Here is a 25,383-nt window from a genome sequence, read left to right on the forward strand (position 1 = left end):
AAGAGCCTGTTTACATCTCCATTTATGAAACTCTAGTAGAATCCACCAATGTCCTTATCATACATTAAGAAATCCCAATCAATTTCTTGCACAATGTCTTTTTAATGTAGCCAAATAAGCACATTTGTACACTAATTTAATGAGTCTAACTTCTTGAGTTCATGTACTATATCATTTATGTAAACACAGACCCTATATACATAGTAACTACATACTACTACATAAACTTGCTTATTCTTCAAGACACCCCTCTCCTTTTTCCCTCTCCCCACTTGCTTCTCTTGTCTTTCTTCTGTACTTTTCTACCCCTCAATATAGGAGGACTTCTGTACTGGGTCCTGAAAGGTAAAGTATACATGTAATCCTATTCCTTATCAAATGAAGGATGCTTGGCAAGTAGAACTCATTCATCTTCTAACTTCTGAACACAGGCTGATATTTTTAGTTTATAAATTCAGCTTCAAATCATTTTCAACTTTGCTATGTTTTTAGTTCTAGATTCTTCCTTCTTGTCAAACACCTTACAGGGTCACTTAAAATTACTGATATCTTTTAAAATTGTATATTTCTTGTTGAATGTAGTAACAATGACATTTTAAAACACACTCAGTTGAAACATATCTTAACTATAACTCATTATATGAAGGGCCAGGATGTAACTTTGGGTAGAACACTTGTCCAGCATGCATAAGACCCTGGGTACAACCTCAGGACCTAAATAAAAATATAAATGAATGAAACTATTATATACCTATACTCAATTTAAAAACCTAAATATACAGGGCATAGTCACACAAAAACAAGCAAACAAAAACAGCAATAATATATCAAATAAAAACAAAACAAACCTCTAGTTTACAAGGTCATTTTCAAAATCCCTAAGCTGATGATCTTCTTCACTGGGTAACAGAACAGGACTGGGAAGAGGGAAGCCAGCAAGCTCCATGGAGGACCCCAAATACAGACAGAGCAAACTCATGAAAGGAACATACATTATCACATACCACTCTCTCACTCTAACACTATGATTTTGTTTGTTTTGTATTGTTCAAATCTTTTAATATACAGCTTATCTTTCCCCCAGGATGGTTCTGTTTTTCTGTCTTTATCTGAATGCACATATTTATTTATTTCATTTTTATTTTTAATCATTTGGGATGGATATCACTTTCTCGAATAATCAAGGACTTTTCCCCAGTCATTTGTAATGGAATCCCATCTCTTTATTTATTTTTTTTACCATCACCTAATTTATTGCATCCACACTGTTTATTGTGATCTAAAGTTACTTTGAAGTAAACTAATTTATTTCTTTATTTGTACTTGTTAAAAGTCTAAGTTCCATGACAAGAAAGTCTATAACTTGAATCTTAAAAGGTTTTATTAAAAAAAAATAAAAATAAAATAAAATAAACACCCAGAGCCAGATATTGTAGCTAGAGTTTTCCTGCCTTGCCCACAGTCAGGACAAATCTCTGTCACTTGCCAGTCCCACAGCCACTCAGACTCAACCAAGTAAACACAGAGACTTATATTGCTTACAAACTATATGGCCATGGCAGGCTTCTTGCTATCTAGTTCTTACATCTTAAATTAATCCATTTCCATAAATCTATACCTTGCCACATGGCCTGTGGCTTACCAGCATCTTCACATGCTGCTTGTCATGGCGGCGGCTGGCAGTGACTCCCTCCGCCTTCCTGTTCTCTAAATTCTCCTCTCTGTTAGTCCCGCCTTTACTTCCTGCCTGGCTACTGGCCAATCAGTGTTTTATTTATAGACCAATCAGAGCAATTTGACATACAGACCATCCCACAGAAAGATATTGGGGTTTTATTGTGGTGCACAATATATCACCACATTTAAGGTACACAATATATCACCATAAAAGTCCCCCACTATATTCTTCACAGGATCCCCAGCACAGGACTTAGTTCAGAATACCAGAATGGAAACAAAGAGATGCCAAGGGTGTTCATACTCTGAATGAGCCTGGAAGAAATAGAAGCTAGACTGAGAAGTGGGGAGAGGCAATGACAAAGTGTTAGCAAGGTCATGACTCTCACAAAAAGCATCTTGAACATAATAAGGCAATGGTATACGGCATAAGCACTAGTCAGAGAATGGACACAACACAGAGCATGTGTGAAGAAATGGCAGGAAGTATGCCAGATAAGTAGATGCATTTAAGAAAACCAGGACTCCTCATTTTGGGATAAATGTTGAACCATTCTTGAAAGCAAGACTTTACATAGATATTTGCCTTTAAAAATTAATTTATTAAAGAAAATTTGGGAGAAAAATATGAATATGTGTTAAAAACTAGGTTTTGTTTCCTTACATGACTTACTTATTTATAAAACATCAGTGATTTTTTAAGTTCCTTATTTTAAAACTATAATTTATTATAAAATTCACATTACTGAATTATATTTTTAGTGTTAGACTACTCTGATTAAGTCCCTGTATCAAACAAGACTCAGCCAAGTTAACTATTTGCCTGTATTTAATGACGAACCAAACCCCTCCATATTACAATAATTTCATAGACTGGGAACCTGACATGGGTCAAAACTGAATTTGAAATTCTCTCCTAACCCATAAATAAGAGTGATTTGCCAGACTTGAAGAAATACCTTTTTCAGCAGTTTGCTTTGGGGAATTCTGACCTCTAACATTTCATAGTTCCTGGAATTTTTGTTGAATTGCATTAAACATTTTTGGAAACATTAGTGCAAAATAATTTTGCATTAAACATTATTGCAAATGTATAAATAAATGCTGAACACATAGGTAAGCTATTCCTAAATTAAGTATAAATAAAAATATTTGATATAGTTCATACATGCACAAACAAACCCCAAAGGAAATGAAGTTAATTTTTTTTAAGTAAGAATAATAACCAAACATATTTAGATGGATAGATTGGAAAAATTATTCCATGTGTAATAAGTGAAGGAGAACCACATCCAGTTTCCCAATTGTATGTAATAAGTAAACAGTATTTGTTACTCTAATAAGGCCATAAGTAAGAAGGAAATGTAACATAATTAAATTTTTGTTGACTTTGTTACCATAGTTGCAACTCAAGAAAAGCTTATGTAAATAGTGTAGATTTAATAAATACTCCATTTCAGATCTTTGACCCTGTAGTGTAGCTACACTACTTTATTCTCTCAAGCCACACTGTCCTTATTCCATACCATGTCTTACCATTGCCTCATCCCTGATAGCCTATTTTATGAATTCATGCCTACCCTTTCCTCACAAGATCCCAGGGGGAAATCAAAGTATGATCCCACCCCAGGAAATAAATGGGTTTATTGGGCTTACTTACAGAACACAGGTGAAGGAGGTCACACTGGGATATCTTACCCAGAATGGATGATGTTTCTCCATAAAAGCATAGATGGAGACCTTTTCAGTTAACCTTCCCTAGCTCTTTTCTCTAGCATCTCCTGAGACCAGCCAACAGTTTTGCAATTAAAACAGAGTTACATACAAATGGCTGGGAGGAGTAGCTGGAATCTCAGGAGAGAGTCCAGTGATCCTCTCCAACCCCTTCTTCTAGTGAAAGAATGTCAACAGCCGGCAGTCCCCATGATGATGATCTTCCACGGTCAGGCCCAGCTGATACACTGAAGATGGTGGCTCTTTTGCTCAGAGATCTGTGTTCTACAACATAGGTTGTATTTACGGAATATGGTTGATTGGCTCAAACTGTCTAGGGGGTGGGCACCCAGACAGGGGTATCAGGATCCATCCCTGGTGCATGGGCAGGCTTTTAGGAGCCCAGTGCCGGTGGTGTGACACCTTGATCAGCCTTGGTGCAGTGGGAAGGGGCTTGGACCTGCCTAGGCTCAGTGTGCCAGGCTCTGCTGACTCCCCATGTGGGGATGTGGAGATGTGGGGTGTCTTGGGAGGGAGGGCTGGAGGTTGGGAATAGGGAGGAGACCCATCTTACCCAGAATGCATGATGTTTCTTAATAAAAAAAAATGAAAAAAACATAGGTTGTATTTATAACAATGATTTATGCTTAAATTTTTCATGTTTATATAAGGACAACTATTTGCTGTGTATTTATACGCATATTGAATATACCTGATTTAATGTTTTATTTATTATTAGCACGTGAGTGAGAAAGTACAGAGGCATGTGTGGTATGTACTTTCAGGAGTCAAGTCTCTTCTTCCACCACAGGCTCATGGTTTGTGGGGTTCTGAACTGGTCACCAGACTTGCACTGAGAGCATTTTTTACCACGGAGCCATTTCATCATCCCCATGTATCTATCTATCTGTCCACTTCTGCTACTTGCAAAAACTATCTTATACTGAATATGCTAAAAGAGCAACAAATTATGACTCCCAGCTCTGGATGTACAAGATCATGGTGCCAGATGATTCCATCTCCATTACCTCCTTCCAACTCATCCTAGTGACCCCTATTCTATCTTCTTCCCAACTTCACATCCTCCAGTTTTTGTTCTTAAAACCCCTAAGTTCAACTAACACTGCTATATGTTCATGGGTATGGGACCATTCACAAGGAAATGTACAACCTACCGCAAGCCATGTCCCAAAAGAGAGTGATTCTTACTCTCTCAGCAGCCACCCACTGTATGTAGCTACTCGATCAAGGGTGGAGCCTCTGGAGACCTTCTACCATTACTATTGGAATTTGTTTGGCTTGAGGTTTGCACAGGGCTTGTGCAGGTAACCACAGTGGCTAAGAGTTATATGTGCAGCAACCATGTCCTCTTCAGAAGTCAGCATTTCACAGCTCTCATCTTCCTCCATCATTTCTTACATTCTTTTCACCTATTCTTCTGACATGTTCCATGAACAAAAGACGGAAGAGGAAGAGCTACATCCTGATATCTCAATCAAGGCCATAGCTGCAGCCACTTTTCCTCCACTAGGCCTTGCTCCCTATAGATTCCACTGCCTTTCAATAGTGCCATGGCTAGGAACCAAGCATTTATTAACAGGCTCTGGCATGGTGGGGTTTGGAAGGACAAAGGTTAGCAGGACATTTTGGAGGGACTCCTATGACATTAGCAGGAAATAGAAAGCAGCAGGTGGAAGAATTAGAAAGAGATTTCAAGTCATGTCCACTGTAAGGGAGACAGAATTTAGGATTTGAGAAATGACAAAGATAGATAAGTTTGCTATTACCTTCAGGCATTTAGTAGACCTGACTTACCAAAGTATAAACAGAGGGCTCCAGAAGTTAAGGATTAGCCTGTGAGCATCTGAATAACTGACTCTTCAGTAGAGTAACACAGAAGTCTTATTTATTTATTATTAAGAAATTTTTTATTCATTTTACATACCAGTCACAGATCCTCTTCTTCCCTCTTCCCACTCCTCCAGCCTAGAAGTCAAAATCTTTATTACCCACAATATCCTGAACACACACACACACACACACACACACACACACACACACATTTGCAATGCATCTTAAGAAACAGACACTTATGACTCATTGTCAAAACTCAGTGATAGAAACAGAGGAAACAATATTGAAATACAGTAGAAAACAAATGTTAAAAAGATGTCCAAGAATTCAAAGAAAATGGTGGTTCTAGTTAATTACTGATCATGAAATTTCTTCAGGAGATATGAAAGTTCTAAGAAGGAATCAAAAGACTATACGCTATATTTTTTCCATTTAGCAATGTTTTGAGAATTTCATATAGGAGTGCTGTATTTACATTATCTCCACTCCTTCCTCTCCCCTCACTTCCTCCTAGCCCACCCTTCAACTTCTCTTAAACTCATGACTTCATAACCTATTCTTCACTTATTGTGATGTATGTGTGGTATACAAACATACATACTCACACAAACATATATGTATATAAATTCTGCTTGATGTCTATTTAGTTTTGCTTATATGTGTATGTATTTAAGGCTGACTACATGAGATTAGATAAATTATTGAGGACTAATCCCTGGGAAAGATCGATTCTCCTCTCAGGAGCCATTAATTGCCTGTAGCTCTTCATCTAGGGGTGGGGTTTTATGAGATTTTTTTCTATCCATATTGACATGCCAGTTCACAATGCTGTCATTGTGAAGGTCTTGTTTGTGACCATAATGTTGAAATTTCATGGTTGTAATTTTTCTGTCATGCCTCATAACAGATGCCCTGATACTCTGACATATAAATATAAATATATCTACTATTTCCTGCTTGTCCACCAGCCTTAGGTGTACAGAGTTTTATTATAGATGTACTAACCTATTTGCTGATATTCCATCAGCCTTAGGTGTACAGAGTTTTATTATAGATGTACTAACCTATTTGCTGATACTCCATCAGCCTTAGGTGTACAGAGTTTTATTGTAGATGTACCAACTGGGGACAGTCACTTCACAATCAATCAGTTGTTCTCTACTTTTTGATCAGCTGCAGCTTTCTGTGGTGGTCACCGTCTGCTGCAAAATGAGCTTCTTTGACAAGGGGTGAGAGCCTCACTGTGTATAAGGATCAGCATTTAGAATACAGTCAGAAATTATAGTCATTTAAGAAAGTGGAAGCTACAGGTTATCCTCTGGGGAACATGATGATCTCATCAGCCATGGGTAGTTAGCTAGGTGTACAGTATTAGGCATGAATTCCCTCATATTGAATGGATCTTAGATCCAAATATACAGCTGTTGATTGCCTTCAAGTTAGTCATTCCTAGACCTTACAGCTGAATGGGACTATTGATTTCATTATATCCCCCCACACACACCCTGCGACAGAATATAAGAAACTTTGCCTCTCAACATTATCAGAAATATATATGAAGTTCATAAGAGCCTTTCACTCTATGCAAATACTAAGATTGTTGTTTCCATTTACTTCAGGAGGTTTCCTCATAAACAGAAATGGTAAACATAAGTCCAAACGAAGATAACATACCAAGCCCCAAAAGTCATCCTCTGACTTCTACACACAATCCAAGGTAAGCACATGCCCTCCCTCTACATACACAATGAATGAAAAAAAGTAAAAAGCCTAAGAAGAATGGCAAATAAATGGTCTGATAGTGTACTTCAAGGTCCCAGGTAAACAAAAATAAGCCAAATCCCCAAATAGTAGATGGCAAGAAATAATAAAGATCAGGGCAGAAAGTAATGAAATGGATATGAAAAGACCAACACATAGGATAAGTCAATGAAATGTTGGTTCTTTGGGGAAAAAAAAATGAGCTTGATTGCCAAACCTCTCCCAAACTAACAAAAATAGAGGGGAGAGACAAATTAATAAAATTAGAGATGAAAGAGATCTGTTACAACAGATTTCAAAGAAATGTGAAGAATCATTAGAGTGTGGAATGACTCATCCCTACCAGGCTCAAGGGCCAGGGAGCCCAAACCAATAATAAGATACTTCCTGAGAGCCAACCAGGTCTGCCTAAAGGCCTTAGCAACAGCAGCTGAGACATGATCTGAGATGACCTGGACCAATGAGAGGCAGCCATGCCACACCAGCAGATGCATATTCATCAGACCTTCCCCTGGGGCTGGTTGGAGGGTCTGTAAAGCTTGCCTCTTCCTGAACAAACTGAGCTTGTCCTTTCCACATCCTCCAAGAGTCTGCTCAGTTGACTCTGTGCCTACTCACCCCCTCCTCCAAAGGGAACAGCACAGGACCCTGCCTCATTAGAGAATATTTGAATATTTATATTTTAAGAAATTGGAAAACCTAGAAGAAATGGAAAACTTTCAGGACACACGTAACTTTCCACAATTAAATCAAATTAAGACATAAACAACAAAAAAGATTCATACAAGTAATAACTTTGAAACAGTAATAAAATTCCCCTAAAAAGAAGAGTCAATGATTAGAAAAATTTACTGCCCAACCTTTAAGGAAAAGACAATACTAATATTTTTCTGTTTGTTGTATGAAATAGAAATGGAAGGAACACTCCTAAATTCATCTTAAGAAACCAGCATTATCCTTGCTACAAAATTGGCTTAGAATACGAGAAAGAAAGAAAGAAAGAAAACAACAACAAAAAACAAATTATCATCAATTGCCCTTATGAACATAGATACAAATATTTTCAAATGCATACATGCAGAACAAATTCAAGAGCATATTAACAACATCATGTGACATGACTAAGATGTCTTCATCCCATGGTAGGTTTGGTAAAACATGAGGACAGCAATGAGGTGATCTTCTCAACAGGTGCAGATAAGTTCTTTGACAAATTTCAGCATCCATTCATGATACAAGCCCCAGAAAAACTAGAGAAATACGTCTCAACATAATAAAGACTATATATGACAAACCAGAACCAACATTATACTAAATAGGTAAAAGCAAAAAAAAAAAAAAATCTCTTTCATCACTCTTACTCAGTATAATGCTCTAAGTCTTATTCAGCAATAAGACCAGAGGAAGAAATAAATGAGGAAAATAGGAAAGGAAGAAGTCAAAGTATCCCTTTTGTGGATAAAATGGTCATATACTTAAAAGACACGAATATTTCAGAACACTTCGTGCTGGTTAGTTTTAACTGTCAAGACAACCTAGAATCAGTTGGAAAAAAATCTCAATAGGGAAATTCTCAGACCAAGTAGGCCCATGGGTGTATCTATGTCTGTTGATTTTTCATTCATCTAAGAGGACCTAGCCCACTGTGGACAGTACCATTCCCTAGGAAGGGGTCCTGAACAGTATAAGAGAAGAGAAGGCTAACTGGGAACAAGCAAGCAGAGATCCATGTTTTTTCTGTTTTTGACAGTGAATGTGATGCTTTAAGTTTCTGCCTGGATTTCCCTACATCAATTGACTATATAACCCAGAACTGTAAGTCAAATAAACTCTTCCTTCCTTAAGTTGCTTTTCACTAGGTTATTTTCTCACAGCAACAGACAGTAAACTAGGACCATTTTAGACTTGATAAGACAGCAGAGAAGTAAACTACAAAATCAATAGACAAAAGTCACTTCTCTTTCTATGTAAACATAAGGGGGGAAATTTCTATCACAACAGTTTAAAATATTTTTAAATACAAGAAAGGAGGAGCTAAAAATAATTGGTAATGAAACTTTAAAGCACAAGAGAAAGAAGTTAAAGAATACACTAGAAGATGGAGTGATAGCCCATGGGCATAAATGGGTAAAATTTATACTGTGAAAACAGCTATGTAACAGAAGTAAAAATACAGATTCAACATATTCCCCACCAAAATTTCAATGGCATTTTTCACAGAATAACAACAACAACAAATTTCAAATTCATATTGGAAGCACAAAAAGACTCAAATGGCCAAAGCAATTATGATGAAAGATCAAGGCTGGAATATCACACACAGTATCTAGTCTCAGATTATATAAGAACTATAGTAATAAAAACAGCATGGCACGGCCCCCAAACAGACAAAGCATAGAAGAGACAATATAGAAATAAGCCCAAAGAGCTATGCTCACTTAATTTTTTTTTTCTTTTTACAAAATTCCCAAAAATTTACATTGGGAGAGAAGGTGGGCTCTTTAGTAAATGTTGCTCAGATAACTAGACCCATATATCTCACCAATACAAACATTAATTCAAAATTAATCAAAGACTTTAAAGTAAGACCTAACCTTAAAGTAGATAGACTTGCAATATAGGTAAGCTGTAACTTCAAGATACAGCTACAAGGCAAAGACTTTCTGAAAAGAAAATAATTCAGGAAATAATCTTCAGATCTGACAAATGGGACTATGAGATGCTAAAAATTTCTGTGCAGCCAAGGAAACAATCATCTGAGACAGCCTATAAAATGAAAAAAAAAAATTTGCCAACTATATATCAGGACAGCGGTTAGTATTTAGAATATACAAATAAGTGCCAAACCAAAAAATCTAATCAATAAATGGTCTAATTAATGTTTGAAGAAATGTTTGATAACTTTAGCCATTAGGGAAATGCAAATTAAAATTGCTTTAAAATTCCTACTTGTCACCAGGTGGTGGTGGCACATGCTTTTAATCCTAGCACTTGGGAGGCAGAGACAGGTGGGTCTCTGTGAGTTCAAGGCCAGTCTGGTCTACGGAGAGAGTTCCAGGACAGCTAAAGCTACTCAGAGGAGTTCTGTCTCAAAAAAAAAAAAAAAAAAAAAAAAAAAAAAAAAAAAATCCTACTTGTCCCAGTCAGAATGCCTAACATAAAGAAAGCAATGGTGGTAAAGATGTGGGTATGTGCTGGGAGGTGGCACATACCTTTAATTCCAGCACTCTGGACGCAGAGGCAAGAGGATCTCTGTGAGTTCGAGGCCAGCTTGGTCTACAGAGAAGTTCCAGGACAGGCACCAAAACTACACAGATAAACCCTGTCTTGACAAACAAACAAACAAACAACAAATAAAAAAGATGTGGAAAGTGAGAGCCCTATCTAGTACTAGTGGTTCTGTAAACTAGTGTAAACACTATGAAAATTATTATGGTGGCTCCCTAAAAAACTAAACTATCATATGACCCAACCTTACCACTCCTGGTTATATACCCATAGGATTCTGTTAACTGTAGAATTACTTGCACAATCATGGTATTGCTTCACTTCCTAGCAGTTTAGATGTTCACCAACAGGTGAGTGGATAAAGAAAAAGTACCTACATGCCATTTTATTTTATTTTATTTAGCCATAAAAATAAATTGGGACATTTGTAGGAAAAAAGATGAAACTGGAGATCATTACATTTAGTGAAATAAATCAGTTTACTAAATACAAATATCACATGGAGTCCCTATCGTTGAAGACACCATTTGCTTTGGACACAGGAGCAGGAAGATCTGAGCTGGTTCTATGCCAAAAGCCTCCCTCCTGAGCTTTCATAGTACCAAAAGATGCCATGGAAGCTTCCAAGCAAGGAAGCAACCAACAGTCCTACCCCGCTATGATTCCTGTGAACCACAACAATGACCAGTGAGGGGAGATAATACTAAGGGTACAGTAGTGATACTTTGTGATACTTTGATGATAACCATCAGCTCTCTGGTTGAACGTAAGGTCCACTCAACATCAGGAAAAACATGTCTGGTCCTGGCAACCTAGCCAACTGCTTGAAGCTAGTATCAGGAATCTTGGAATTGAACCTACAGCTACCACTTTACTATAAAGGCAGAATTCATATCTATATTCTAAATATTTATCCTTATATTCACAGATAAGTATAGGTCACACTATTTGTGAAATTTTAGATTTAGATATAGCTCCATCTCTTCTTCCCCCTTCTTCCTCCTCTTTCTTCTCTCTCTCTCTCTCTCTCTCTCTCTCTCTCTCTCTCTCTCTCTCTCTCTCTCTCTTTCTCAGTGGATCACAGGAGAAGGAAGGGGTCCATGTGATGGTTAATGCCATCAATTTATTAGAATTACATAGGAGAAAATCCTCTGGGAATATCAGTGAACAATTTTTTGTGTTATGTTAACCTCTGGGCATGCCTGTGGGAAGTAGTCTTAATAGGTTAATTGGACTTCAGTGGTACTATTCCCTAGGTTGGGTTACACTAAAAAGGGAAAGCTATCTGACCATCACCATGAACTCTTGATTCTCTGCTTTCTGATTGTGTGCATGGTATGACCTCCCTGCTTCCAACTCCTGCTGTCCTGACTCCATTCATGATGTACTGTAGCCTTGAACCGTGAGCCAGAATGAATCCTTTTTCCCTTGAGTAGCTTTTGTAGAGTACTTTATCGCAACAACAGGAAAAGAAACTAGTGAGAATAGAAGCTAATGGAAAGTAGGCAACACGAAACCAGAAAGGGGATTGGGATGGGGTGGAGTGAGGAAAAAGAGGACCTAACAAGAGGGTAGTGGAGAGAAGCATGAATAACAACAAAGTATGTTGGCATATATGTAAGAAAATGTCACAATGCAATCCATTAATTTGTGTGCTTATGCACATTTTTAAAAAGTCTACATAATATACAGAATAAAAATTTTCAGATTTTACAAAAGCTATGGATTCACCTGTAATGGATGTGCCCTACAAAAAAATCAATTTCCAGGTTTAAGAGACCTGAAAACACAGATATAAGCAAGCAAGCAAACCAAAACAATAAAGTAGGAGAAATCACATACATGGGAAGTTATACATGCTATCTTATTTTTTTTTTCTCTAAGTTTTGGCAAAAGACAAGCGATCGACTGCTCACCAAAACCTCATAGTTTGTACACTTTATAACTTGTGTGCATGTTAACATTGCAACAGAAAGACAGGATTGAGAAATGCAAAGTGCCATTATAAAAACCTTAATTTTACTGGACTGCTCCAACAGTAATTGTCTTAATTAGGGTTCCTATTGCTATGAAGAGACACCGAGATCATGGCAACTCTTATAAAGGACAACATTTAACTGGGACTGGATTACAGTTCAGAGGTTCGGTCCATTATCATCCTGGTGGGAAATGGGCAGTGTGCAGGCAGATGTGGTGCTGGAGAGGTAGCCTAGAGTTCTACATCTTGATCTGCAGGCATCAGGAAGTGGTCTGAGTGTCACACTTAGCAAAGCTTGTGCAAGGGAGACCTCCAAGCCCACCCCACAATGACACTCCCATTCCAACAAACCCACACCTCCTAATAGTGCCGCTCCCTATGAGACTGTTGTAAATCCATCAAAACAAACAAACAAAAAACAAATTTCAAAGAGACTTAGGTAGAAAGCAGCAGAGAATCAGACAGAAAGCAGTGTATCGATCACCCCCGAACCCCACCAAAGGGTTCATGTTGGAAGGTCACTCAATCTGAAAATGCAGAACGAACCCCTTGATTTCTGTTGATTCTGTCTTCGCTCACAGGCTGGGGTGGGGGTGGGGTCTGTGGTTGCTCTCATATATTCGTTTTGTCTCCCAAACAATGCTTCACAGACATGTTTTGATCTTGAATTTTAGTATCTCTCATGTGGCCACTGTAGATATGTGCACTGACAAGCTCAAGTTCTTGGCCCCTCCAACAAATTTAAAACAAAGTTAAACATTAAATTTTGCTAAGACTTTGATGTAAGCGTCTCCGTTTTTTTGCTTTCAATACAATGCTATTTCTTCATTTGAGTTCTTGGCAGTTATTACTGACAAGAACATTATTAATTGTTACATCTATTCTGACAAATCACGTGCGAAGCAAAATGGAAAATTCCAGAACTTCACTCCCAAGTGCCTGCCCCATGTAAACTCCTCCCAAAGCACAACAAGGCCAAGTTCTCAGATCTGTTTGTGTCTAGTTGTGGTTCTGTGAGAGGTCAAGGGACATTTGGGTTTGCCCGCTTCTTTAATTTTCCTTCGCAGGGATGAAACACTTTAGTTTGATATAGTACTTGTGCCCGACAGCGTTAATTAACCAATTAACCAATGTCCTCTTTCAAGAGTCAGAAACCACAAGCAGGCCTGTTCTTGCCTCCTGCAGCACCCCATTCCTGGCTGCTGTCCCTCTTCCTCCCAGATCAGAGCAGTGAGGCTGCGAAGCTAGGCCAGACCCAACGCGGAGGGGCGAGCGGCTTCTGAGATTCTGAGCGCTGCCCTAAGGGCTCTGTTGGCGACTGCACCTTGTTTTCCCCCTCGCTTGGCTGGGGATCAGGACGGCGGCGCCCCACCCTGCAGGAAGCCCTCCCTTGGAGGCTCGCCCTCTGCCCGCCCTGGATCGCCCCACCTCCTCTGTGCCTTCCTCCTTCCCCGGGCAGGATAGTGGAGCGCGGCGGAGGCGCCTGCAGATGCGGGCGGTGAGCGGGGCCGTCGGGGAGAGGGGGTCCCGGGAAGTTTGAGGGATGAGGGAAGGCGCGGGGTCCTTGGCAGTGGTGTTGGAGGCGGGGCAGCGTCCCAGGCTGGAGTTCAGCCGCAGGTGGTTGCGCAACTTGAGCGTGGTGGTGTGGGCGGGGTTTCCTGCTTTGGGGTCCTGTTTGCACCCGGGGTCTGACAGGTCAATGGGGCACTAGGTGAAGGCTCCATGGGAGAGTCACTGGGCCCTGGTGACAAGAGGGTGCAGACCCTACTGGAGCAACCCTCTCCCAGCGTTTCCCTTTTGCACCAGTGGCAGGCAGTCCCCTCCTTGCAGCTCCAACGGTCTCTCCTCAGGCCTCTGACAGGTTCAGATAACTTGGCAAAGTTTGATGGGCAGAGACTGTGTTACAAGATAGAGCCTGTTTCTCCTGTTGTGTTACAGAGTGCAACATTAGCCTTTCGGGACTTAGATTTTATATTTATTGTGTGAATGTATATACTCTTTAGATCCGCAGTTTGCTTGTGGTTTTATTTGTATGAAGTATTTTATGTGGAGCCAGTAACCGACGTACAAATGAAGACATTATGCCATAAGATTGGTTTCCAAGGTATTTCAAGGATCCAGATGCTACTGTGGAAGTAAACACGTAACATCCACCTTCCTGACCCTTGTCACAGGGAAATAAAGAATCCAAGGCATTATCACTAAATTAGTCACACTGTGACATTGTATGGGCTAATGACTTCACCAGATCAGAGGACAGAAATCTGTCACATTATGTGCAATGTAAGTACAATCTTTAAATGCCCACAAGAAACAGCTGATTTAGGGGCAATAAGAAAGTTTAATAAACTTTCTAGTTCCATCACACTTTGTTAAGTCTCTTGAGGCTCAACTCTCCCTCAAGAGGGAACCTGGAAAGTACAGTAAAAACAGACTTTAATTTAGTATAAAATAGCACAAAATTGAAAAAAAAAAAGTCTCTTAATTTTTAAAATTTTATTTTATGGTGCATCAGGAGATAGGAGATATATAATCTAGAGCACTAGACTTTGGGAAGGCCTGAATGTTCTAACATGGAAAAATGGCAAAGTGCTAATTAAAACACAAACGTGAACAAAAGAGTGTGCATCAGTGAATAGGTACAGTTAGAGCTTGTATGTATACTGTAGCCTTTGAGGACACTTGGAGTACAGAATGAATTGTTGTTACTTTGGATGCTCATGGTCCTCTTATATATTTATGTATGCATGTTTATAAAGAAAATATGATGTTAAAGTAAGAAAAGCAATAAAGTTACAGAGAGTATCTGTGGTTTGTAATTCATGTATATATTTCCTTTCTGGATAGAGTAGCTATTACTTACTATAGAAAAATGTGTTATCTTTCCTGAGGATTTTCATCTTCTTTTCACTTTCTTTTTTTTTAAAGACCCTTTTGAGATATTTCCTTAGGAAACCACGTGTTCTCCTTCAAGAATATTGATGGTTATGATGTTTAGTATAGGGACAAAGGCACAAAACCTTTGTGTACTGAGTATCCTAATCATTAGCGTCGTCTAAAGCAGAAAATAAAGGCAAGTTCATATTTCTTATATATTTCACCAGCATTGTGCTAAAACCCACCTTAATAGCACATATTCTTTTGGAAGAAATACATAAATATGCTGTTATTTAGGAAGGAAAACATCTATCCTGAAAAACAAAACTCAAACCATTGAATGAGAAAAATGAAAACTTTTGGAAAAGTCTTAACATAAAATAAAATTTTGATGCCCTTCCTATCAATGACAAAGAAATGAAAACTAATGAGCAACAAATGAGCAAATGACAAAGGAGACATTTCTTGCAGTGGGGATGGGAATGACCTCCAGATGCAGTTACAGCACAGTGTCTGGGAAATCAAGACAAGTTTCCTTTTCCTGCAAGATAGACAATAGCAAACACTGTGAAAAACCACTATATTGTCCACTTTTTTTTTGTTCAGTGTGTGAATTGGTTTAAAGCTTTTGGATATCAATTTAACAATGTTTAAAGTGCACAAATATTTTACCCAGCCAGTGGCTATCAATTTAAACAGTGTTTAAAGTGCACAAATATTTTACCCACTGACTCTGCTTCTGGAATTTAAGACATTGATATACAGAGTTGTCTACATAAGTTTGTCTCACAGTTGTTTATGATAGCATCAATTGTGGGATAATTTAAGATTTCACTGTTAAGCAACCAGTCAAATAAATTAAGTAATTAAATGAGAATAGTTCTACTAAATGAGAATAGACATCTTAATAAGAGAAGATATGGAAGATATCCATCTCTACTAAAACATAAACAACAAACACAATGATATATATTACATATACAAACTACACAGAAATATGTACCATTGGAATGCAAAATGTCCAATATAAAGATAAGAAATGGGGAGTGAATTCATTTTACATAATGGCTTAACTGCTTGAGTAACTGTTTGCTTTAAGATTATGTATGCTTTAAGAAGTCTCTTTAATATGCATAGTTTTTCAAGCTATTTACAGTAAGCCACATGCCTTTCTGTGTATCTAGTTATAAGATAAGTCATGACTTGGCAGCATTCCTGACAGTGTACTTGGCTTGGTGATGATCCTTATATAAATAGTCCTAATATAATGTTCTATATAAATGTAGCAATAATACTTTTGTACACTGTATAATGAAAACATTTCCTTTTTGAAAGCTAAAAGGAAAAGAACAAGTCACCTTTTCAAACAATTTTGACAGGTTTAATTTTAATCACTGTGAATTTGCCACTCACTCTGCTTCCATTTTAATACACCCTATATTTTGGAATGTACCCCCTCCCCCCATACAACCCACAAGATCCTTAACATTTGGTAAAGACAAGGAAATAGTTAACTGTACACTTTTCTTTGGGAGGATTCATGGTGTGAGTACAATAAGGAATATTTTAGGTTATAAATGCCACACCAAAATTTGATTGGGTTTTTTTCCCAACATTTTCATTTGTTCATTGAGAAACGGCTTCTCCAGTTCCTTGTAGGGTTGAGTTTATGCAGTGAGGTTCTATGAATATCAATTATGCATATAGTTCTGATGGGTGTGTCTACACACAAGCACCTCTTCCATTGCAGAACTGTAGAATATGGCTGACTGGGTCCTTCCGTGACTCTTAATCTACTCAATATTCAGCCCCTCCACTGCTAGTTCTCTCATCACAAAGAAACCCATGAAACGACCAACACTTCACATCACAGATGCCGAGAAGCTGCCTTAAGGTCTATGAAGAGAGTTATAGGAGGGGGTATGCATTCAGCATTTATGTCTGGCAAACTCTAAGGACTGTTTCATGTTGGATTCACTGTGAAGGAATACACTGCCAGCTTTGTTTTCCTTTTTTTAAAGTTCAGAATATAATATACCTAGTATAGAAAATGTCAAGAAGAAATAGGGTTTATTTTTGACATATCTTCTTTTTTGTATTTTGACGAACTCTATAGTAATATTACAGATTACTCTGTAAACATTTCATGGTTCTTGTAAAAACCATTTTCAAGATTATTAGTTTACAGTATTTTGTGGTGAGGTGTTTCAGCATGCTACACCAGCATGCAGTTTACAGGTGCTGCTGCTTGCTTCCAGTCTGGATTCTTCTTCAGAAAATAAGAATGCCACTTAAAGCAAAACCATTAGGAAATCTCTGGGATTTGAAAGAGAGGAAAATTACTTAGGTTTAAAAAAGAAATTTTAGAGAACATTACATCATTATTATCTTGATAGTTTTTCTCTTCCCTCCTTTTTTGTCCCCTCTTGTCCTCTTCCTTTGTCCCTCTCTCCTGTTTCCCTCCCTCTCTCTTTCTATTGCTTATTGATCTTCTGTCTGATCACATCACACAGCTTTTTCATGTTCTGAATAATTCTTAGTGACTTCCTCAGAAACCTTTCTATAGAGGAAATGTAGAAATGTCACATTTTACTTTTTGTTTGTTTGTTTGTTTGTTTGCTTTGAGACAGGGTTTCTCTCTGTAGCCCTGGTTGTCTTAGCACTACATAGACCAGGCTGGCTTCAAACCCAGAAATCTACCTGCCTTTGCCTCCTAAATGCTGGGATTAAAGGTGTGTGCTACCACCACCCTGCTACCCATTTTTATTTTTAATCTGCTTTCCTCATTTCTTTTTTCTAACATAATTGGCCTAGCAGGACCCTCCAGCATAACACTGAATGGAGAGGAGACTAAACACCCTTATGGTTTTGGTCTTCGAGGAAGCAGTCTTTTTCGGTTCTTTTGTTGCTGGCTCTGGAATGTTCCATGAGCTGTTGGCCAGATTACTGAAGTTCCATTCTCTTTATTGAATGTTTGGCTTTATATTTTTAAACAAAAAAAAAGAAAAAGAAAAAAGAAAAGAAAATTGGATTCCTTAGAGGTTTTTCTGGGGTCTATTGAGATTAAATGAAGTTTTGCTTTTCATTTTAGTAGTATGGTTACATTGGTTGATTTTTATATTAAAATTATATTGTTGGCTATAAAAGAATATATGTGAATAAAAATTCTCTAAAAATGTAAGATATACACTCAAGTAAATAAAATACTGTATTGTTATTGAGATAAATTCCACTTGGTTATAGTGTACATATAGTGTGACATGGTTAGAGTTTGTTCTGTAATGTTTTGTTGACTTTAGGGGTCTAAGTTCTTAAGCAGTGTTACTAGAGCTCTCTTTTCATAGTTTCTGAGTCTTGTTACATTAGGGTCACTCAGAGCCAACAAAGTTAATTGGATACATTAACTCTTATTTCCTGGAGATTTGCAAAAGCTTGACATTCATTCTTTCTAAGGAAATTTTGTAGCTTATCAGAGAAATACTGTGTTCCCAGTTTCCCTGTGTGGGAAGATTCAATACTGATTCATTGTCTCGCTGTGATTCTGTTTAGGTTTTCTGTTTCTTACCAAGTCACCATTAGTGGTGTGCCTTTCTAGGAAGGCCTGTGTCATTTAGTTGATCTATCTAAACTGTGTTTGTGTGTCTGTTTTCTATAATAAGCATATTATAATATAACATCTAAAAAGCAAACAGAAGCAAAACTGACATGATACACGGCAGAGCTCAAACTGGGGACTTCACCCACCTTCAGAATTCATTCTACTACTGAGTTACATCCTTTGTTTTTCTATAATTCATCTGTCTGTTTTTCTATTGTTTCTCTGTCTGGCTGGACAATTTTCACTGATTAAGTTCGTAGCTTTTTCTCATAATCTCCACGTGACTATTGATTTCATCCACTGATGTTCAAATTTCTTTTTCTTTGTATTATCTCAGTTCTAAAACTTGCATCTACTCTTTTATATCTTTTATTTCTTCGCTGAGACGTTCAGTCTTTCCAGACTTTCTGGAACATTTTTAAATGTTTTATTTACTTTCAGTGTTGTGTACACAATGTGTAAGTGTGAGTTTCTGTGCCCAGGACACACATTAGGAGATCAATGGACAACCTTGTGGAGTCAGTTTCTTCTTCTACCTTTGTGTGGGTTCTGGAGCTCAACTACAGGTCATTATGCTTGTGTTGCAAGATCGTTTACCCACTGAGCCATCCCTTGGCCCAGAAGAATTAATTAAATACCTATATTATACATAAGTCAACATTGGTATCACCTTAGCATTAACATCTTTTGATATTATTTTCTAGAAGTTGACCTTTTTATGGCTCTTTTTGTGCTATGATTTTGTATTGTTTCCTGGACATTTTGAGTATTATTTAGGAGAACCCAAGTCTAATTAAACTCCATGGAAAAAGCTGACAGTCACTGTTTTGCCAGGCAGTTCATACACTTGTTTTGAGGCCTTCCTCCCTGGCCAGTATCTGAGTGGGTGACTTCAGTGCCAGCTTTATTTTCTGTAACATTCAGCTAGCTCTTGAGTGAACACAACCCAGCACTCAGGCTCACACTGGCCACTGTTTTATTTTGTTGAGTTCTTTAGGTCTTTGTTAGGCTCTGGGAAACATGATTGGGAATTCTTTAGAGTAATCCTTGCCTGCCCAAGCCAGAAACACAAGGCATACATATCCTGATACCACCAAATGCCTCCTTCTGTATTTCAGGCTACTCTGAAATGGTATGAGGCCAGGAGTACCAGAAAGGAACTAAAAGCTTCTTTCCTCATGTTACTGATTCTATTCCTATAATTAAAGTGGGCTAGTAACTTTTCAGTTATCGGGGTACATATTTCAATTTAGTTCTGACAGCTACCCAGACTCAATACCGACTCTGCAGTTTCATAACTGCCAACAAGACTTCCCTCAGAGCAGGCATTTGACACAAGTTTGAGGTTTCCAGATCCCTTCCACTCTGACAGTCTCATGAGTCCCCTTACCCCTTCAGATGTGATCATTTTCTCTAACAACTCTCAGGACAGGGCCCTTACAGGTAAGTAAAGCTTCATTTTAAGGAATACAACTCAAAATTAGACAAATAAAAATGCACATCAGGGAAATACTGGCAAAATGGTTCAGTGAGTTGGGATGCTTTCTGCTGAACCTGAAGACCTGAGTTCAATTCCCAGAATACACACTGTAGAAGAAGAAAATGACTTTTTAAAGTTGTTCTCTGACCTCCACCTACCTACCATACCTCTTGCATGGCCTTCCCTACACACATTGTGTAAAGCTTGGATTGTTGCCCTAAACAAAGCATTCATCCCTTCACCCAGTGGGATTGCAGTGACTGCTTTCCTGACCTGATGCTTCTGTGTTTACTAGTTGGGAAGCTGACTTGAGCCTCAGTGTACAGTTTATATTGGGGTTTCAGTTCATAGGCATTACTGCTAAAACACTTGGCTATGAGGTTGGACTAAGTCTCTAGTCCCCTACCTCCCTAGAGGTCAGGCAGATAGGAACATTCTAATCCTCTAAACATGTGATGTGTCTTGCTGGCATGACCAGTCTGCATCTTGAGTCAGCCCTCTGCATAACCTCAGGTGTGATCTGACGGGGTGTATCATGTACAGCAAGAATAATCCTGTCACTGAGACAGGGTTTGGAACTCAGGACAAGACCAGAGACACTGTTGTTATCTAGCACTAAATTACATTTTACATATATATAAATCACACAGATAACAACAAAAGTTTAAACTATCACTTCAATGGAAGTGAAAGAAAATAATGATTCAGACAGTAGCAAGACCTAATAAACTCCCCCTTTTTAAGACCTAGTAGGTATATCTTTTTAAAGACCTAGTAATTATTCTTTATTTAAGGCCTAACAGAGTAGTCTTTATTAAACAAGGCATATGCTTTTCCTGAGAACAATTACAACAATTAAATATTCACCTGTCTTGGATCCTTGTGACATATGAGGCTAAATGTAAACATTTGAAAAGAACCACAGTATTTTATTTAAGCCTTTCATATTCACCAAACGTAATATGCACATAGTCGATTCTCTAGTCCATGAACATTGATGTTGAAAGTACAATGAGCTTGATATGGTGACTCAGGACTAAAAGAGTTGGAGACAACCCCTGTTCCCACTGTTAGGATTCCCACAAGGGGACCATGCTACAGAACTGTAACATATATGCATAGTGCCTGGGTCAGTCCCAGGCTCCCTGGTTGTGGCTTTAGTCTCTGTGAGCCCCTATGGGTCCAGATTAGTTGGTTCTGTGAGTATTCTTGTGGTGTCCTTGACCTCTCTGGCTCCTACAATGCCTTCTCCTCCTCTTGTTCAGGATTCCCCAAACTCTGCCTGATGTTTGGCTGTGGGTCTGCATTTGTTTCCATCAGTTGCTGGATTATGCCTCTCTGGTGACCATCATGTTCAGTACCAACCTGGTTACAAGAGATGTCCAGATCAGGCTACATATCTGATATTGCTAGGAATCTAAGCTGAGGTCTTCCTTGTAGATTCCTGGGAGATTCTCTTGTGCCAGGTTTTTACCTGACCCCAAAGTGCACCCCCTCTCCAGTAGTGCTCTCCCCTCTGCTCCCCCCAGCCTGATCTCTCATGTTCCCATTCCCAACCTGCCTTCACGAAACCTTCTATTTTCCTTCCCAGGAAGATCTGGGTGTCCTCTGTGAACCCTCCTTGTTACCTAGCCTCTCTGGGTCTATGGATTGTAGCATGGTTATCCTTTATTTAACAACTAATATCCACTTATGAATACCAAACCATGTTTGTCTTTCTAGGTCTGGGTTACCTCACTCAGGATGATATTTTTTCTAGTTCCATCCATTTGCCTCCCAAATTTCCTGGTGTCCTTGTTTTTGACAGCTGAGTAATACTCCATTTTACATTTCTGAGTATTACATTTTCTTCATTCATTCCTTGGTTGTTTCCAGGTTCTGGCTATTATGAACAATGCTGCTTTGAACATAGTTGGGCAAGTATCTTTGTGGTATGATTGAGCATCCTTTGAGTACACGCCCAAGATTGGTATAGATGGGTCTTGAGGTAGATGGATTCCCAATTTTCTGAGAAATCGCCATACTGATTTCCAAAGTAGCTGTACAAGGTTTCACTCCCATCAGCAATGGAGGAGTGTTTCCCTTGCTCCACATCCTCTCCAGCATGAGTTGTCACTTGTGTTTTTTATCTTAGCCATTCTGACAGGGGTAAGAGGGAATCTCAGAGTCCTCTTGATTTGTAGCTAACTTTTTATGCTTTGTAAAATATACTGCTTGGTAAACAAATTCTGTTAGCCAACATTTGTTACTTCTTTGCCTAGGAAATGTGTTTTTGTTGTTTTGTTTTGTTTTGTATGTTTCTGCTAGAACCTCAGTCTCTGGGAGAGGAAAGTCTCTGACCCAAACCCAGTGTAGACTGGCAGTTGTCTAGCGGTACACGCTGAGCAACTGAGTGACAGAGCATTTTAAACAGTGTTGATACCCATGTACAATTTACTAGTGAATCAGTAATAATGATACAAATATCCATTTTTACAGCAGTTCTTTGCAGTTGATCCAACTGTCACTCTTTCTGTGATACACAGGATAACCTGAAAAGGAGGCTGGTCATCATGGTCACCTCCATATGAGATAGACCTGGGTGTGTGCTGTCAGTCATGTGCTGGCACACACTACTGGGTGACTTCCCAGTCCTCTTTTCAGCTCCAGGCGTCTTTAAGTTAAGAATAAGATATAAAAAGAATATCGGCTCTCAGAAATTACACATTAGATTCACTAGACAGGAGGCTGAGTACATGGTATAGGTCTTTGCTGACTAAACTATTTTCCTGCCCTGCTGAGAAGCAGGAGAAACCGTTTCTCCACATATGACTTCATTCCTTTGTGTTCCCTTGGGAATGAAGGAGTCAGAGACAGGCAAATGCCAGGGTTTTAGAACACATATTCCAGTTTCTAATCCTCTGCCTGGAGATTCTCACCACGTGAAAACCTCCTTCCCAGAGATCAACACAGATTCCAGCCAGTGCGTTAGTGTGAATTTCTGACCACCTTGGGTCTTGTGACTGAAGTTTCTCATCTCCATGTATGTGCTAGAACTTCTGGTTTTATGGGACACCACATTATGTCAGGAGTTTTAGAAGTGAAACTTAAGAGCAGGCTACAGTGTCAGTGTCTCAGGCTGCTTGGCCGCCGCTGAGTGACAGGGACATCTCTATACATTCACTGACTATTCCAGGATTAAGACAGAATTCTTGCTTGTGCCAACTGGAAATTGTAATTAGACTTTCCTTTGGGCCTCTAGCTCACAAATAACAACACAGAGACTTATTATGAATTTTGAAAGGTTGGCCTTAGCTTAGACTTGTCCCACTAGCTCTTATAAATTAAATAATTTTAACCTGCTTTCATTAATCTACATTTACATGTGGCTTTTTACTTTTCTTTCATTCTGTATGTCCAACTCTATCCATGTCTCCTGCTCTTCTTTCTTGCTGCAGAAATCTTATCAATACCTCCTGCCTAGCTATTGGTTGTTCAGTTTTTTATTACACTGATCACAGCAATCCACCTTCATACTGTAGGAATACCTTACAACAGGAAATTATCTTGCTTACACAATAGTTTGACAAAAATTATGTGTAAGAAAGATAGAGGCTGGAGAGATGGCTCAGTGGTTAAGAGCACTAACTGCTCTTCCAGAGGACCCAGGTTCAATTCCCAGCACCCACATGACAGCTAACAGTAGTGTGTAACTTCAGTTCCAGGAATTCTGACATCCTCATGCATACACACATGCAGGCAAAACACCAATGCACATAAAATAAAAACAAATAAATTACATTGAAAGAGAAAGAAAGACAATGTAGGTAGGTTAGAATGTGTGATGTTCAATAGGAGGCATTCTGTTGCTGCTGGATGTCATTTGAAGTTGAAGTTGCTTTGCAAGGAGACAAATCCTGCCCCACCAGGCTTTGTCTGTGTCATGACTCCTCTCTTTCTCTATGTTATGCTCCAGTCAGCTCTGGATACCTTGTGTGAATCATATGCCCCCAAATGCCAAGGCTTCAGCAGGACTTTCCGGACCTAGGTGTACTAACCCGTAGAGATGTGGCTCAGTTTCCAGGAGTAGATTCCCGACACAATGAAGGCAGAAGTTGATCTGGATATATGGCATGATTCACTGCTGCTGATTGAGAGAACATCTGAAACAGTTTACTAACTGTTAAGGGAGGATTAAGATGACAAAATTCTTGCTTGTACCAACTGGAAATTCTTCTGCTTACATAACATTTTGGCTAAAATGATATTGTAAATCTTTATGGGAAAGAAAGAGAATCTAGGTTAATGAGAAAAGGCCTTAGTGGCTAAAAGGGAAAAGAAAGGAAAGACACCTACAGCCTGGGGGGTGATAAGTGTGCACTCTGCTTTATCTTATTAGGATTAGTTTATTTCTAATGTTTTATGGCTCTGGGATGGGAAAGGGGTATATTTCATTGTATAGTATCACATCACAGCCCATGGCTGAGAGAAGTCATGGACAAAACCTGGAGGCAGGATCCATGAGGGAGACCATGAGAGACCATGAGGGAGGGCTACTTTTTGGCTCGCTCCCAGGGTTTGCTCAGCCTGTTGGCTTCTTAGCTGGAGGTGGCACCACCTACAGTGATCAGGGCTCTTCCCTCTTAATTATTAATCAAAATACACCATAGGCCAATTTAGGGGAGGCCATTTTCTTAGTTGAGGTTCCCTCTTCCCAAATGACTCTAGCTTGTGTCAGTTTGATATAAAACTAGTTGGTACAGTCAGCTTGTAGACCCAGACTTCCTTGATGGAAGAGGAAGCCAATTCTTCCTGAGGAAGAACCCTATAAGAATAATACTAAAATTTGTACTGTTGATTTTTTTAATCCCTTTCTTCAAAGGCTCTTTTAAAAGTAACTTTATTTCAGGATAGCTATATACTAAAGGAAAGGAAATAACCATGCCATTCAAAAATTACTACACACTGGCTCTGAATTGATATTATTCTAGGTCGCTTTCAACATCACTATGGTCAAGCAGAGTAGGGGTATATGTCAAACAACCAATAAGAGAGTGTGGACTTATGGAACCCAACCAATGAGAGTAAATGCTTATGGAAACCAACCAATCAGAATAGGGGCTTATGGAAACCAATCTCAGTATTTTCAGAAGTTTTTAATCATGAAGGGACATTGAATTTTGTCAAAGAACTTTTCTGCATCTTATGAGATGACCATGTGTATTTTTTATATTTTAG

The 25,383-nt window shown here is 38.7% G+C and overlaps 1 protein-coding gene across 4 annotated transcripts in view; it reads left to right on the forward strand.

The window, feature by feature from the left end:
• The first annotated feature begins 13,435 nt into the window (after positions 1-13,435).
• The window catches only part of Plscr4 (phospholipid scramblase 4), a 36,419-nt gene continuing 24,471 nt past the window's right edge, over positions 13,436-25,383 (forward strand). For 3 of the 4 annotated variants that reach the window (XM_076576825.1, XM_042281436.2, XM_006986948.4), the window contains exon 1: positions 13,436-13,709. The gene's annotated coding sequence lies outside the window, so the exon portion shown is untranslated. Of the gene's footprint in view, positions 13,710-14,214; positions 14,495-25,383 lie in introns of all 4 variants that reach the window. The other variant, XM_042281435.2, reaches the window with a different exon arrangement.

This window comes from Peromyscus maniculatus, chromosome 7 (assembly GCF_049852395.1).
Source record: "Peromyscus maniculatus bairdii isolate BWxNUB_F1_BW_parent chromosome 7, HU_Pman_BW_mat_3.1, whole genome shotgun sequence".
In the NCBI taxonomy this organism is placed as follows: domain Eukaryota; kingdom Metazoa; phylum Chordata; class Mammalia; order Rodentia; family Cricetidae; genus Peromyscus; species Peromyscus maniculatus.